We start from the raw sequence: 15,190 nt of genomic DNA on the forward strand, positions 1-15,190 counted from the left end.
CAAAGAGGGAGAAGAGAAAGATAAAAGAAGTTGTTACTTTGCAAATGCTAAAGATTTTTGTTATAAAGAAGGGAAAACAAAAGATCTTAGAGGAGGAGAGCTGTGAGAAGAGCAATTATGGTTTATAGAGGCTCAGGATAGCGTTATATTTTCCTTAAATACCCCTGGACTTTTTTTCCTAGTCTTTGTGTGGAACTTGTCACTATGGTGTCTGAGTACCTTCTTCATGAATTCATTCTTCCAGTACCTTTGTGATGTAGCAAAAGGACACTGGGGGAGGAATGCGGTGAATTATTGGCTCAAGGTCGCTTAGAATAGCTGAGGCAGAGCAAAGAATTCAATGAAGATAAACTAAACCCCATCTGATGTCTATCTCAAAGCTTGGAAGCAACCCACGATATTGTTTCCTATAACCATTTTCAGTTTAGAATGACTCAAGCTCAGGATTCTCATTGGCATCCATTCAAAGTAGTAGAAATAAGGCACATGTATTCAACAGTAAACCCCTGTTTACAGCATGACTTTTGAACTTGTGAAACTGTAGCCTCTTTCTTTGTTAGAACGGTTTCTGTGAAGTTTCTTCTCTAGCTGCCCTGCGCAGAGCATCACTTGCTATAGAAGCAGGCTTGTAAATCTCTTGGCTCAAGGGGCAGTGGGGAAAAGGAGTTAGCTTGAGCATAATGTGGAGCTGCTTACTTACAATATATTGCTGCTCTGGCCTGCTTCAGTCATTTGTGAAGTATTTGCCCTTGTAAGATATGCAAACAGTAACTCTTGTTTAGCTCCTAATTGTTTAGCATGGGGGAAAGTGTGCTGCAGTGTCTCCATTTTAGATCAGTGTTGATATCTCAGTTTATGGCTGCGCTACCTTCTATGTAAAGAGCTGGTAAAGATGCTTTCATCATGGTAGACACCTGCTACTGAAAGTGGTTTTCTCACTCTGTAGAGCTTGTAGCAAGACTCAGCAGTTCAATAGTTTGGAGGCCCAGTTTGTTTGTCTTTCCATCTCAGTGTCCCTCAGTGAGGGAAAAGTTAACGGCTTAAAAACATCTCTCATCCCCTCAATGTTGTGCTAACTTAAGAGTCCAAAGTCCTTTATTTCTGGCTGCCTGAACTCAGTTCCTGTCTTCTTTTAAGTGACAAAATTAAAAGGTCCCTGGGGAACTTCTGCTCATATCAGATGCTTTAGCCACTTCAGTATGATTTCAGACCAGAACTTGACCACCAGCTTTGGATTTAGGCAGCAGGCCCATTCCAAGTCAGGCTGCTGAGGGGTCTGACTGCATTATGCATGGATCCAGCAATTTCCACCTGTTGTGCCAGTGACTCAGGATTATCAGCTTCAGTCTCCCTTTAAAATAAAACTAAAATTGGTACATTGTTTGCATTCAGAGAAGTGGAATCAATGAGGAATGGAATATTTGAAATTACTTGGATAGGTAAAACTGATGAATAATTTCATACTGACTTCCACTTCCCACTGGGGACTCTCAGTACAGATTCAGGGTCATAATTAAGATTCCTATTCTACAAGATATATTGCTTTTAAAGGCAAATACAGGGAGTTATTCAATTGTCATTCTCACTGTTACTTCCTTGTAGGAATGTTTCATGAGAGTTTGGACTCTACACAGGATATACATGAAACCATATGAGATACTTCAAATTATAATAGGGAAAAACTGAGCTGGAACCTTGTGAGATGAAGTGCTAAAACATACATTTCAAATTATGTTTGTTTGTTGGTAGCAAGTCTGCTGCAGCTACCATCTGTGCAATTATTCAGTGTCTGTACTGTAAAGAGAATAGGGCATGTCATTGCTTTCCAAACACAGATTTACAGTCCAATAAACACTTCTGGTGTGGTGCACAGCATGAGATATATCTGCAAACCAGGCTTAATCATCACCATCCAGATGAAAACACTTTGAAGGATAGTGAGTAATACAGAGGTCCTAGATCTATTTTATTGAACAGAGATATCATTAGGACAATTGAGGTCACCATTCTGCAGGAATGACCAAGAAGATTCTGCTGAAATAAGCCAGTATCTGCTGAACATACTCATACTTTTTAGACCTTGTTTATGTTTATTCATTACATGCTGATGTCTGCAGTGTAACCATGTAGTAAATAAAATCAGAGTACGGTGTTACAGCCTGCCAAATGTAAATTATGATTATCTGTTCATTTAGTCCAAAAGAAAAAATGATTTAACTTCCTTGGTTCAATTAATTTATTGTGACAAATAGCCAAAAAGGGCGGGAACCCCAAACTGTACCAAAAACTTTATTTTGTATTTTTCAGCAGAGATTTCATGTTTTAAGACTTCAGCTATGTTCAACTTCATATAGCTTTAAAGGTTGTAGAAATCATACTACTCTGATGATAAGCCTTTATTTTACATCCTTTGCCTATCCTTTGTGATCTAAGTGTAATCCAAAGTGATTTTTATGCAAAAAAAATTTTTTTGATAAGTACAGAATCTTGTAGAAGAAATGAAACCCAAATCTAATTTATTTGCCTTGGACCTTCTGACATCTATAAGGAAATGGTATGGTGATCTAGGTTGGAGTAGGGGTTGTTTTCAACCAGCCTGAGGTATCTGTTTTACTGTCCACCCTATATTAAGCTTTGTCAAAGTACTAATGCAATATGGTACATGTCAGTCATGAGGTAGAGACATTCCAGATATTTGTTTGTAAACTGCTTGTCTGTATTCATGGGCAGGTGGGAAGGGAAAGAGGGAATGTGGAGGTGAAGTGTGCTGGCTGGGTTCTGGTTTGTAAGTCCCTAGCACTCTGCAGACTGAGGGCTGTGTGGGCTAGGAGGAAAGGGACTGACTGCTCCTCTGCACTTGAGCTGAGTTTTTGAGTCTCACCTGAGGAGCCATATAAGGGTCTGTCAAAAGGTGGGCAGGCTACAAGGAAGCAGGCTGGCCTTTGTGGTTGGTGTTATGCTCAGCCCTGTCAGTGATAGATAGGGTCCATAACAGCTGGAGCACTATGGTCTAACCCTTCCAAAGCTGCAGGTTGGATGCCATTTTTGGAGCATTCTGCTAGCCACTCTCTGTTGAGAAGAGATGGCAGTCCTCTCCCTCACTGTGGGGATGAAGCAGCAAACTGAAAGTGCCTGTACACCCACTGGGCATGCTAGGAAATATTCAGCAAGGTGATGGGTCAGATTCAGCGCAGAGGTCAACAGATCACAAGTAGACTGTCACATGAATGACCTTCTCCCACAAGCTGGTGCTTCCTTGATGGTATTTCCTGGGGAACCTCACATAACCACCAGAACCATGTTATGGTTGGTGGCTCGGCACAGAAACTAGTTGTGCTAGAGATTACAGATATTCAGTACTTGAACCTGCAATCAGATCTCACTGTTACTTTTTCACTGCAAGACTTAGTGACTTAGTTTAGAAATACTAAAAGTGACAAGGTTTGAAACTCATTGAGTCTCCCGGGAATGTTTTTTAGAAAGGGAATGGATCATGTGTGTTGAGGTATGATCATTCCAGAAGCCTGACTTGGAGTGGCTCTTGATGTCTGATTCTTCTTTCTGCCCCCTTTAGCCAGCATTGGTTTTTTACTGCTCCCTCCTAGCTCTGTCCAAAAATATATTTGTTCAGGTGCATATGAAAAAAATGGGAAGCATGAAGCAGTCATCAGGAGAGGGATCCCCAGTGCTGGTGCTGTAAGCGGGGACAGCTTGCCCTCTGGTGGCTGGCTGCCTGTAGTGAGACGGCCCATTGCAGAGCAAACCATTGCACCTCCACAGCCAGGGAGTGTCTGGGCTGAATTTGTGAGCTGGCTAATTCTGCTGGATTATGTAACAATTAGGTCTGAGTAAGTATCAATGTAAAAGCTTCTTCTGTAACTGACTGCCATAGAAAATGGAGTTGTCTATCTACAAAGCAGCATGAGTGGCAGCATAATTATCCTCAGACTTGAACTCGAGCCATCAGGTGTCAGTGTAGTTCTGTCTTGGGTTTTCGGGGCTGGGTTATACTTGGTATCTTTGTGCTTCCTTTCTCTGCTCCACCATCCACCCAAGAGAGAGGGAGAGTTGCTCCTAACTGAGTCCACAGGACCTTCCTAGTTCTTCAGAGGGAACAAATGAAGATGTAGATGGATAAGGGCAGGAATGACCAGAACTGTTTGATGCATGCTGAAGCGTGTTGCACGTTTTTATGAGAAGTTACAACATACATGTGCCATGCCGTCTTTGTGCTTCCTTCACCATTTGGAGGGAACAGGGACAGGGTTGTTCCAGAGGTCCATTGTGCCCTGAGGGTTATACATACATTGTGTGCTTGTACATGAACCTGTCTGCCCTACAGCTTCTCTGCCCTTGTTGAGTTGGTTACTCAGTTAGCTGTTGCAAGTTTAATTTGCCCTGTCCTTCTGTCAGAAAGAAAAGATGTTTATATAACCTTTATTTGTCATGTTTTGATGTTCAAATCCTGGCTTCCTGTAACCAAATCCAAAGAATATGCGTTGCCCATACGGTTTTAAAGGAAAAATACTTATGTTGGATCTTAAATGCTTAATTGCATCTGATTAAACAAAGCTTTCTTAAAATAGACCCCGAAATGAAAAGATCCAATTGTTGGTCTGTTAAATAGCAAAATAAAACTCTGAGGAAATGAATGGATAGCAGTCAGTGGTGTTACAGTTGCTTAGGGATCGATAGTAAGAAAAGTGGCACATGTCCAGAACAGGCCCACAGCAAAGAGAGGAAACCTCTATCTCACATGGAGAATGCGGTAAGGCAGTGCAGAAACTGATTTATATGTGTGCAGAAACTGATTTATATGCGTAAGTGAAATTTAAGAGACAAATGTGTATACATTTTATAGTTTGAAGATTATTCATGATAAAATACGAAAGTGAAGACAAAAGTAACTATGATGACAAAAAACAACTCAAAACACTACTGTACTTTTTCTTTAGCTCCCCAAAGACTGCAGGTCTTTGTTTCCAGTGCATGAGCTACTGTTTGGCAGGTTTCCTGAAGCACTTGGTCTATTCAATTCTTGCTACTGTGAAAATGCCACAACTCCCTGGAAAGAGGGCTTTGTTGGAAACCTTTCATTATCGAGGATTAGCTGTTTGGTAAACCTGTGTCCCCTTTAACAGTCTGACGGGAAGTGCTGGTTAATGAAGGGCTTATTGTGGTGATGCTATGAGTGGTGAACATAAGTTAGTTTTATTGCTCAGATTTCAAGTCATCAGGGTTCTTTGTGCTCCCAAGGAGTGAAGGGAAACTGAGTCATACCCCTTGGTTCTGCAAAAAATTTGTGGTGAGAGATCTGCTTTCCTTTCTCAGTACCTTTGCTGAGTTTGTGATCTAAAGGCTTCATGTAGCAGGGAATTTGCTTACTGCATATTGACATGTTATAAAATCATCTGTGTAGACTTCAAAATTGTTGTATCAATGACTAGGGACAGCTTACTTGAAACATTTCCATATAATACAGACATAAGGACTGAAATAATGCAAGGCCATTATGTGCCAGCTTCAGTTCATAATGTAGCTGTAAAGCTCTTGAAATAACCAAATGTGAACCACCTCATCCCACCTCTAGTCAGGTAGAAGATGTGGCAGACAAGTATAGGATTTGCTTCTTTACTGATAAACTTTCTTAAATCTCAAGAGGTCTATAGGTAAGTTTCCAAAGTCTTTTATCAAAGTAATGTACTAGAAATCCATTCTCTATGAAAAATATTTCAGTACAACGTAAATCATGAAGAAGCAGTGTTGAAAGCCATCATCAGTCCGTGATGTCAAACAGGTTTCTTTTGTCTCAGTAATAAATCTCACTGATTGAAACTCACAAGCCAATAGTTATACACAAAGGGAAGATTAATTGCAATGCCAAGCCGTAATACTGTACAAAGATTTAGCCTCTTCTGCTATTTCCTGCCTGCCCCCTTCACTCCCCAGATTCAAGGCTTGTGAAGAGATTGCATCATTTAAACAATCCACAGATATGAATTTGTTCATGGATTTGTTTTACTCATTGCTTCATAAACTCAGGAATCTTGACATCTATCCAACTGTTTGGCACACTCTCCTTAAACATGTTCTGAGAGACATGATTACCCAAACTCAGGCGGTGGACAAGATACACAAAGCATTCAAGGCCCAGCAGGATCAGCTGTGGTCAGCTGAAAAGCATTTCTAAACCCCCATGATGGAAATGTAGTGAATTACAATGACACAAGGGATTTGATGCATATTAAAAATGTAATGCAGTAAAATGTAATGCAGCAAATCAGTGCATTTGCGCAGGTTTGCTGCTAAATGTCCTTGGTCAGAGAGTGTCTAAATTGCCAGCTGTGTCCTGTGGTTATTTATGCTTGATAAATGGGAAGAAGTGGTGTCTGAGAGGAGCAAACATTTGCAAGAAAGTCTGATTATGGAATCCTGACACACTCTGTCACAGCTGTTCACTAGGACTCTGCCCGTGAGTCAGTGCTTCTTACTATGAGTATTTAGCAGAGGGGTCAACATCCAATTTGTTAATTTTTGTTGTCACTGTGTTGCCCTGAAGTTGAAAGGTGATGGATGGAGACAACTGACATTCTCTATCTGTAGTTGGTTCCTGGCATAAACAGTAACTTCTGAAATTATCCCAACCTTTCTCTGTGTCAGTGGGAGAAGACAGGATGCTGAGGTTTACATGTGAGTGTTTGGAATGAAAAGGCTAACTTACATTAATTCACCTCCCCACATAATGGAAGCTATGTGAACTCATTATTTATAGATAATCCTCACAGGAGATGTGTTCCTGCTTCTGGGTTGCTTGGAATACATCATCTACACTGTGTCTTGTCGGCTGTCTTGAGGCTGCTAGCGCAGCTAGCCTCTCGTGCCACATGCACTGTAAGGTTGCTGATACAGCCTCAGAGGCCACCTTCTGGGGCACGTGGGTCCCACCCTTCCACACACCACCATGCCAAGCGTCCAGGATGGTTAGCAGCCAGGCTGTGATACAACTGTGCGGTTGGGAGCATGCAGAGCCAGCTGCTGCTACAGGTGTTCTTGCTCCTGTCTGTGAGAAGTTGTGTAGACAGCTTGCAGGGGCGTGTTTCTCTTGGTACATTTCCTGATGTTGCGTCTCACCTAATACATGATGAAAGTCATTTTTTCTACAGCAGCCAGATATAGGTAGTTGGAAGTGCAGTTTGCCTGGAGTACTTCTCTGATGCCCCCTTCTTCCCTTCATAATTTTTTTGTTGTAGCTATTCCAAGGTGCCTAAGGATGAAATATGTATGTATTTAATTATCTTAGATCCTTTAAACTTTAGATAAATATCCTTTTGTTAGTCAAGCATAGTTTAGATGAGTGATTTGAAAACTATTTTAATTATTTAGTTGGACCTCCTCTGTAACATCATAAAATTTCACTCAAAAATGTGTGGGTAAATCTGATACAAGAACATCAGATTTTGATTTGCATACTTCTAGCAATGTAGATTCCACCAAATCTCTGCTGAAGTTCCTGTATTTAAACATTAACTAGTATAAATTTTTTTGCTTTCATACTTTATTTTTCTATCATTGGGCATTGCTGTCCACTAAAGGAGCTGTTTCATGTTAAGTAAGTCCAGAAAAAAACTTATAAATAAGTTAGACGCTTGATATAAAATTAGAGCCTACTTAATTCCAAAGTTTTAGAAACAGTTCCTGTTTTTTAATTGAAAAATGATTCTCATCATTTCCCATGTGAGAAAAGTCAAAAACACTATCTGGCTAATGCAGATTTTGATTTAGGGAAAACAAAAGCAGAGGAAATATCTCTTGTTGTAAGTACATGAGAGAGGCCTCTATTCCTCATTGACTTCCACTGTTATTTGTAGGATTTGAGTGCAGAAGCCCTTTTATGATACTCTTCCAGAACAATTTTGTTGTGCTGCAAGAGTTTTCCCAGATGTCTTTCTTTCCAAGATCTCTGTGAGCCCCAGCACTAATACTGAAATTTATACAAGATGCCTGCTAATCTTCAGCTCTCCAATTCCAGATCTGTCAAGACAGCCAGTCTTATTCAACCTCATAATTTATTCTTCATTTGTGAAGAGCTCTGAGGACTTTGTATAAACAGTTGTGCTTTGCTGGTTTACCAGTGCTCTGCTTAGGCAGTAGCTAGAGCCTGATTTGTAATTGAAATAAGATAGCGTCTGCCTAATGGTTCTCAGTGTCCTGGTGTTCCCTTGGAAACGTGAAGTTCTGAGAGGCTTTCAGCACCTCAGAAAACAATTTTTGTCATACTTGGCAGCATACTTGGCCCTGCCCCCAAGTCCTTGCCCTGCAACTGGAAAAGCTCTACCAAAAGACCTCTTCCTTGCTGGCTTTTAAGATGACCAGTGCTCCTTGTGAAAATCATGTTTAGTTATCAGCAACCATGTTCTATGCTGGCAGATCCTGATCCAAAAGCTGGGTTGATGATGAATGTACAGTTACGATGGATCCTGTGAAAAGAGTGAGGTCACTTTGCTGATTGTAGAGCTAGCATATGAATTTACACACTCTTTTAACTGTAGCACGGAACCTTAGTAGCAGTAAAGAAAAAAGCTATTTGTTCTCTTATAAGTTATACCTGGAGATCGCATCCCAATAAACAACAGGAGTAGGTAGTGCCAATTTTTCCACAGAAAAGACTGATTGATAGGAATATTTCATTCATCAGTTAAATGGGAGTGCCGAAAGGACAGAGTCATTGCTGCATTCATCAGTGGAGTGAAATACTTTCAATTTAGACTGTTTGGATATATGGCCCAAGGAGTTCTGTGAGAATGTACCAGAATTCTGCAATGTTCAGGTATTTCGGTCCCAAACCACACAGGAATCTTCTGTCACTCTGGTGGCAGAAACCTCACCACCATTTTCTTGTTTGAAAGTGGACGCTTGTATTTTCAGGGAAAATCCTAGTCTGTTAGCAGGATAACATTATCATCACATTACCATCACATTAGCTGTGGGAAAGCAGAATATGATATGAATGTGATCACCTCCTTCTGATATCAAAAATCAGTTTTATTATGACATTCTATAACACTGAATAATTCTCCCAAATTTAGTCCTTTTTTAACATAAAGGTTAAAAGAAACAAGAAAAACCTTACACTTTGAGAAAAGACAAGGGTTGGGTACCTGTCCATGTACCCAAAAGCTTTCCTTCTTTTTCCCCAAACTATCTCAACTGGTCTAATAAGTTATTGCCTCTGCATACAAGCCCTGCCATACTTATATTTGTGGACACAGCTGCATTACCAGTGTTACTATTTTTCCAAGCATTCTTCAAATAATAAGAGCCCAGATCCTCTTGTTCGAAGCCAGTGTACAAAGTCTCATTTTCCTGGAAGTGTTGGTCATTTTAATCCCCGCTTCTCCGCTATTTTCTTAATGCTGCTATTTAGTTCCTTTCTTCATGTACTCAGTGCACTGTTTGGGGGCCTACCCTAATTCCATTTCAAATTGCCTTATCCAAACAGAACTTCTGAACATTGTAGGAGACACAGGCCCCTTTGTTATGGGCTACTACGGTGTTGTCCTCTCCTAATAATAACACCACTTATTCACCCCTGGCTGGAGAGATGGAATATTAAGTAGATCAGTGCATTTTTGTCTTTAAGACTCTACAGCCAAATTAAATCTGAGCATTTCAAAAAGATGGTTGACCTTTGGTGTCAAATAATTTAATCTTTGGCCTTGCACTGTTCATACTGGATGAAACATTTCTGATCTTAAACTGCTATATAGTGTTTCTCTGTTCCAGCAGTTAAACAAGCAACATATTGGAAACTGCCAGTGAATAGGATCTGTCTCACTGAATAAAAACAAGGGGAAATGTATTAACAGCTTCCTGAATTACCATGTATGTGAAATGATTCTTCTCTAATGAAGATTTTCATAAGTTTAATGGATTGAGTCCAACAAAATCTTCTGTCTAAATCTATCAGTAGTAGTACATGCTGATATGGAGTCTCATGGGAAAGCTAGGAGGAAAATAGATCTCAGCTAGATAAATAGATCACAGGTTCATGTTAAGGTTCATAGCAGAGGATATCGGTTTCAAATGTGGTCCAGCCCTCCAGCATAGTCCAGAAATCAGAAGGGAAGAGGAGGCCCAAGGTAGTTATGAAAAGGAAGATAGTGGAGAAAAAGGTACATACTTTCAGAAAGAAATGTGTGACAATAAGGAAATGAGAAGAAATTGTTAAAATGCAGAGGCATGCGTAAGTAGAAAGACAAAAGAATTTACATGAAGAAATGACCTGATCAGTATCTCTGGCATACTAGATGCTGCAAATGCTTTAACAGACAATGCTGGTCCATATTCTCTTTGGTCCCAGGTTCAATCACTGAAATAGGAGAGCTCAGTTCCTTAGTTACCTCCTGTGTGCTCGTATGTACCCCAGCTCACCCTCACACGCTGCTGCAAGTGGGAGCGGGCTGGCACATGGTACCAGGACCTCCACGTCACAGAATTCTCAGCTGGGCTGATCCTACTGTGCCTATAGCTAATGCTTTGCGATGCAGGTAGGTAAGTTGTCCCCTTACCTTTACCAGAAGAATATATAGAATTGTGGACTAATGTAGTAAAGCCTTACTTTGTTTGGAAATGCCATATATTTTCCAAGGCAACAGTGGAGGATAGTCTCAGTCTCTAGGATGATAATTGGGGTTTAACCATTTGACTGAATTCATGAGTGGCATACCAGATATTAAGAACTCATTCCCTTCTTGGTTTATCATTCAGGGTCTTATCCTACAATCATAATTTAAAGGATGGAAAACATACAACATATTTTTATGTAAGTGCAGAAGTCTTCTCAAAGACCGTAAAATGTGTTCTGTATCACAAACCTGATTTTACTGTCTTTTTATCTCCTGCACATATTTATGTGTCAAATCTAACACTGATTAGTAGTCGTGGTTTTCATGAAATCATGTATATACTAGTATAGGCATTCTTATGCTACAGATGCCTTTGCTTTTCATACATTAATTTTGCAGTTGTGCAAATATCTTCATCATCCTTGTCTAGTAAATTCTGTTCTTTATAAACATGCTTTGTTTGTAGTTCTGTGGTTTAGACAGAACTTCTTTCTCTTTGTTTACTCCATTATTCTACTTCAGATGAATGGCAGACTTATGCGGCTGTGCTGTGTTCAGTACAATATAAGCTGTTTTAGTTGTCTGGTACTTTCCCATGCTTTTTCAAAAACGTTTGTGAGTGAGTTGAAGTTATCTTGTTCATTTCCAATGTGCAGGGATAACTGAGATTGAGCCAGCTCATCTGTAGCCAGCTTTCTCCCAATTTCTATACCAGTTCTTTATAAACAGCTATTTATAAGGCTGTCTTCACTTCATAACTATGTTTATTTTTGTTTTGAAACAAGACCTTCAGTGTCTCTACTGTTTTACAGCTGCTAATTTCATCAGCTTCCGTTTATTGATGAATCAGCTTTCTCTTTTGCACTTGCTTTACCAGCAATGTATGTAATAAAAGATCTCCTCTTTCCCCAAGCCCTCTGGCTAGCAGTAATTTATTGTGCATTTACTCATGTAGCCTCTAACTTATTCTGCCTTAATAGAGTGTTTATTATTTCTCATTGTCTTCCTTTCTTTTCCAGAGTTATTTTTTCAGTTTGCTTACTAACATCTTACCTAAGTAGGCGTATTTGAAGTTGCATTGAACTTTTCTTATGCTTTTAACTATGCTTCAACAGAGGAACTATAGTCTGTTAAAAATTAAGTGTTATGACCTTGCATTTCCCACCACTTCTATAATACACTACTGACTTTTTGCCTGGAATCTTCCCAGATTTTTTTAATTCTTGCATGTTTACTTTTTCAAAATTCTAAGTTTTTATGCTTCTGAATTCTATGAATTCAGTCTAGACATGGAAAAAAATGATGTACATTGTGTTGAGTTGTCATGTAGGTCTGTGCGATTACTCTCACATCTAACACTCAGATTCGTAAAGCCTTCTGTTGTTCCTCATGTCGTCTATATGAGTCAATATTTCTGATATAGGTTCTTCAGGCAAATTTGAATTGGGGTTGTACTGTTTGGATTAAAATGACTTCTGCTACCAAAAAGTTATGAAAACATTTAATTTCTTGTATTTTTTTATATGAGAGAGAGTTAAAAAGTTTGGCAGCCAGGTTTCTGAGACTCCTGGAAGCTGCTCCAGGATCTGGAGCTAAGCTGCTCATTTAGTTTTTAGGGCATTCTCTCTAAGAACCTCAATTACAAAAATATTTTCAAATTAGCTGGTGATGTTCACATGTTTTTGAGATGGGAGATCATCCAGGTATTTATCCTCTGGCAAGATGAGTTAATACAGTAACTACTATAAATACTGCAGGAGAGCTAAAATTTGGTCTCTATGAAGTTGAAATAGAACCAGCATGTAGCCAAACTCGAGAAGGCAGAAGGAATAATTTGATGCTCTTATGATTTTATAATTACAACCAGAGAGCCCCTTCCTGATTAACATGGAAACCTTGCTTTAAAGCCATGCAATCATTGATTCTGCCCAAAGTTTTAGAAGTCGTGGCCATAAATGCAGCAAGTGCTGTGTACCCACTTGTCAGAAACTAGGTGACATAGAGCAAGGTGCTAGGCTAAAGAAGTGTCAGCCACCTTAGGACAGCCTGGCAAAGCTCTCCTGCCCTGGGCAGGTGGCATTTGTTCAGTGTTAGTCCCTGCTAATATAGTCCCTCTTCGCCTGCTCACGAGTGGCTCATTTGTAGCCACAGCCCCACTGTCCAGTGAAGTGAAGCAGAAACATTGAAGCCACCCGTGGCCCTTGCATGGCCTGTGCGCAGTGCCAGCATTTCTGTGTATGGAGCTGTTCTGCATAACCTTCTCCCACCGGAGGGCAGCTGGTAAAAGGACTGTGACAGGCTTGCCTGGCTGAGGATGAGACAGCAGCTAATTTGATGCTAATTACTCTGTTAGTAATTTCCTCCCTAAACAGACGCCATCTCCTATGGCATTAAGTTTAGGGAATGCTTCCCATAATTAAAGCAAAGGCAGTGTTCCCGCCCAATTCCCCACAAGATCCATTCCCACCCTTAATCTGAGCTAGACATGGTATAATTAGTTATTTGTGTTTCTGAATTAGCAGAAGACTAAGCTCTAAAAAACCAGTAATGCGTCAGAAAGATGTATTTGCAATCGGTTTATCCCTGTGCTCCATTCAATGCAGATTTGGCACACTTTCTGTAGTCTAAGGCAGAGAAAGCAGAGGAAGTCCGCAGCTGTTTACACAGTGCTCAGCACTGCATCTCCTGCCTTTATGAATGGCATGGAGCCACTTTGGCGTCTGGACATAAAGAGCCTATAGCGAAAGACTATTGTAGGATCACAAGTAAAAGTAGATGACAGTTGCTCCCTGGTGTAGTACTACACAAAGAATATAGAGAATGAAGAAAAACTATTTGTTCTAAGTACTTATCCTGCCTTTCCTGATTGTAAAAGGAGGGTGCAGTAGGACATCAGCTACCAGACTTGGGTTCCATCTGTGCTAGCCTATCTCACACTCCCTGTGGCAGTGATGTGTGCTTTTATGGTTACAAGTTCTAGATGATCACTGAAGACAGAGGGAAAAGTTTCAGCATTTTTGAAACAGAGAGAAATAGCAACTCAAACTATCCCATAATGACTAAGGTCAGTCTAATTGTGTTTGCTCAGTCTAATTTGTCTTTTATCTCTTTCACAGTTTCTTTTTCTTTCCCTCCCTTTTATGTATACTGTTAGTTTCTCTGGAGAGAGAGATTTGCTCCTCTAGTGTTGTGGATGAGTGGAGTAATGCATTTCACTCATAAGAGAGAAGCAGCACTGTGTTTTATTGCGGTAAGATAGTGACTTAACAAAGTTCAGTCGTAACTAAGACAATGATTTAATGAGGTTCGATGGCAAGGTTCACTCAGTTATTTACTGTGTGGAGGACAGGGTCAGGTGAAAATGTCAGGGAGACCCTCCCATTGAGTCACGAGGTTCAGAATGGACCCCCTTGCTTTCCAAACTCCTCCTCAGAGGAGCCTGGGTGCAGCTGGATCCAATCCAAGTCCCAGACTTGGACAATGGTTTATGTCTAAAGGATTATGCGCACAATCAATCAGAGATACAATTTAGCAAAGTTTCGCAAAGTTCTGCAAAGTTTCAGCATGCTATTAATCACTTACCGAGGATCTGTCGCGGGTAAGGAAGCTCTCGACCTCGAGGAGTAACCTTGAGAGGTGTCCCTGCTCAGGAGGAGGTTCTGCAGTGCAGCCCGCTGCTGTGCAGGAGAGCTCAATGAGCTCTGGGCTGCCCCCTATTTCTTTGGGGGTGTGATTGACTCATATTTGCATGCTAGGCAGGCCTTAGTTGGCGCATGTTCAATTAGCCCCTGCCCTCGTGCTGTTTATGGGGAGGTCAGGTTGAGGGGGAAAAAGCACACTGCGGGGGAAGGGGCACACTGTCATGTCTAGCTCTTGCTGAGGCTGAATTCAGCTGAGGTCTTTATTGCACTAACACCAATGCTTCCTGTGGAAATAAATGGGGCTTCAGGGAAGCTGCAGCTTGGTGATGCTTGTAAATTAAATGTTATTTTAAAGTTTTTAATTTGAATGTTGTAAACAATTACATTGCATAAACAAATGGAGACATCTCCGTATTATAAGCCTGGGGGATGGGAGCACAAATGCAGGGCCTTCATCTTTATCAGATGCTCACGGAACTCATTTTCCCTTATAGATCAGGCATGGAGACTTTCTTCTTTGGACAGATGAAAAATTCCACCCACTGCATTCATCTCCCACAAAACATAGCAAAACTTTACTTACGACCTCTTCCTCTCCCTCCAGAGATGTCACTTACGTCAAACCTGCACATTTGCAGTCATTTCCAAAGTTTTAATTAAGACTTTCCATCGAACTGAGAGCGGGGTGTACACTCAGAGATAAAGAGGCCTCCAGCTGCTTATGCCTTTCTTTTCAGCATTTGTCTGGGGACTTCACACTTGTCTAACACTGATCCCCCTTGCTTTGTGTGCGCCTGATGTCAGACGATCAGGAGACGCATGGAAGGCAGTGGCAGTGACATTATCTCCTGTTGATTACAGGCTGAGGATAGGTTGGGATATGGGGCGGGGGGGGGGGGGGATAAGAGGGTATGAGGAGGCCCA

The 15,190-nt window shown here is 40.7% G+C and overlaps 1 protein-coding gene across 3 annotated transcripts in view; it reads left to right on the forward strand.

The window, feature by feature from the left end:
* The window catches only part of ARHGEF4 (Rho guanine nucleotide exchange factor 4), a 235,270-nt gene that overhangs the window by 22,561 nt on the left and 197,519 nt on the right, over nucleotides 1–15,190 (forward strand). The window lies entirely within an intron of this gene.

The sequence above is a fragment of the Dromaius novaehollandiae genome, chromosome 9 (genome assembly GCF_036370855.1).
Source record: "Dromaius novaehollandiae isolate bDroNov1 chromosome 9, bDroNov1.hap1, whole genome shotgun sequence".
NCBI lineage: Eukaryota > Metazoa > Chordata > Aves > Casuariiformes > Dromaiidae > Dromaius > Dromaius novaehollandiae.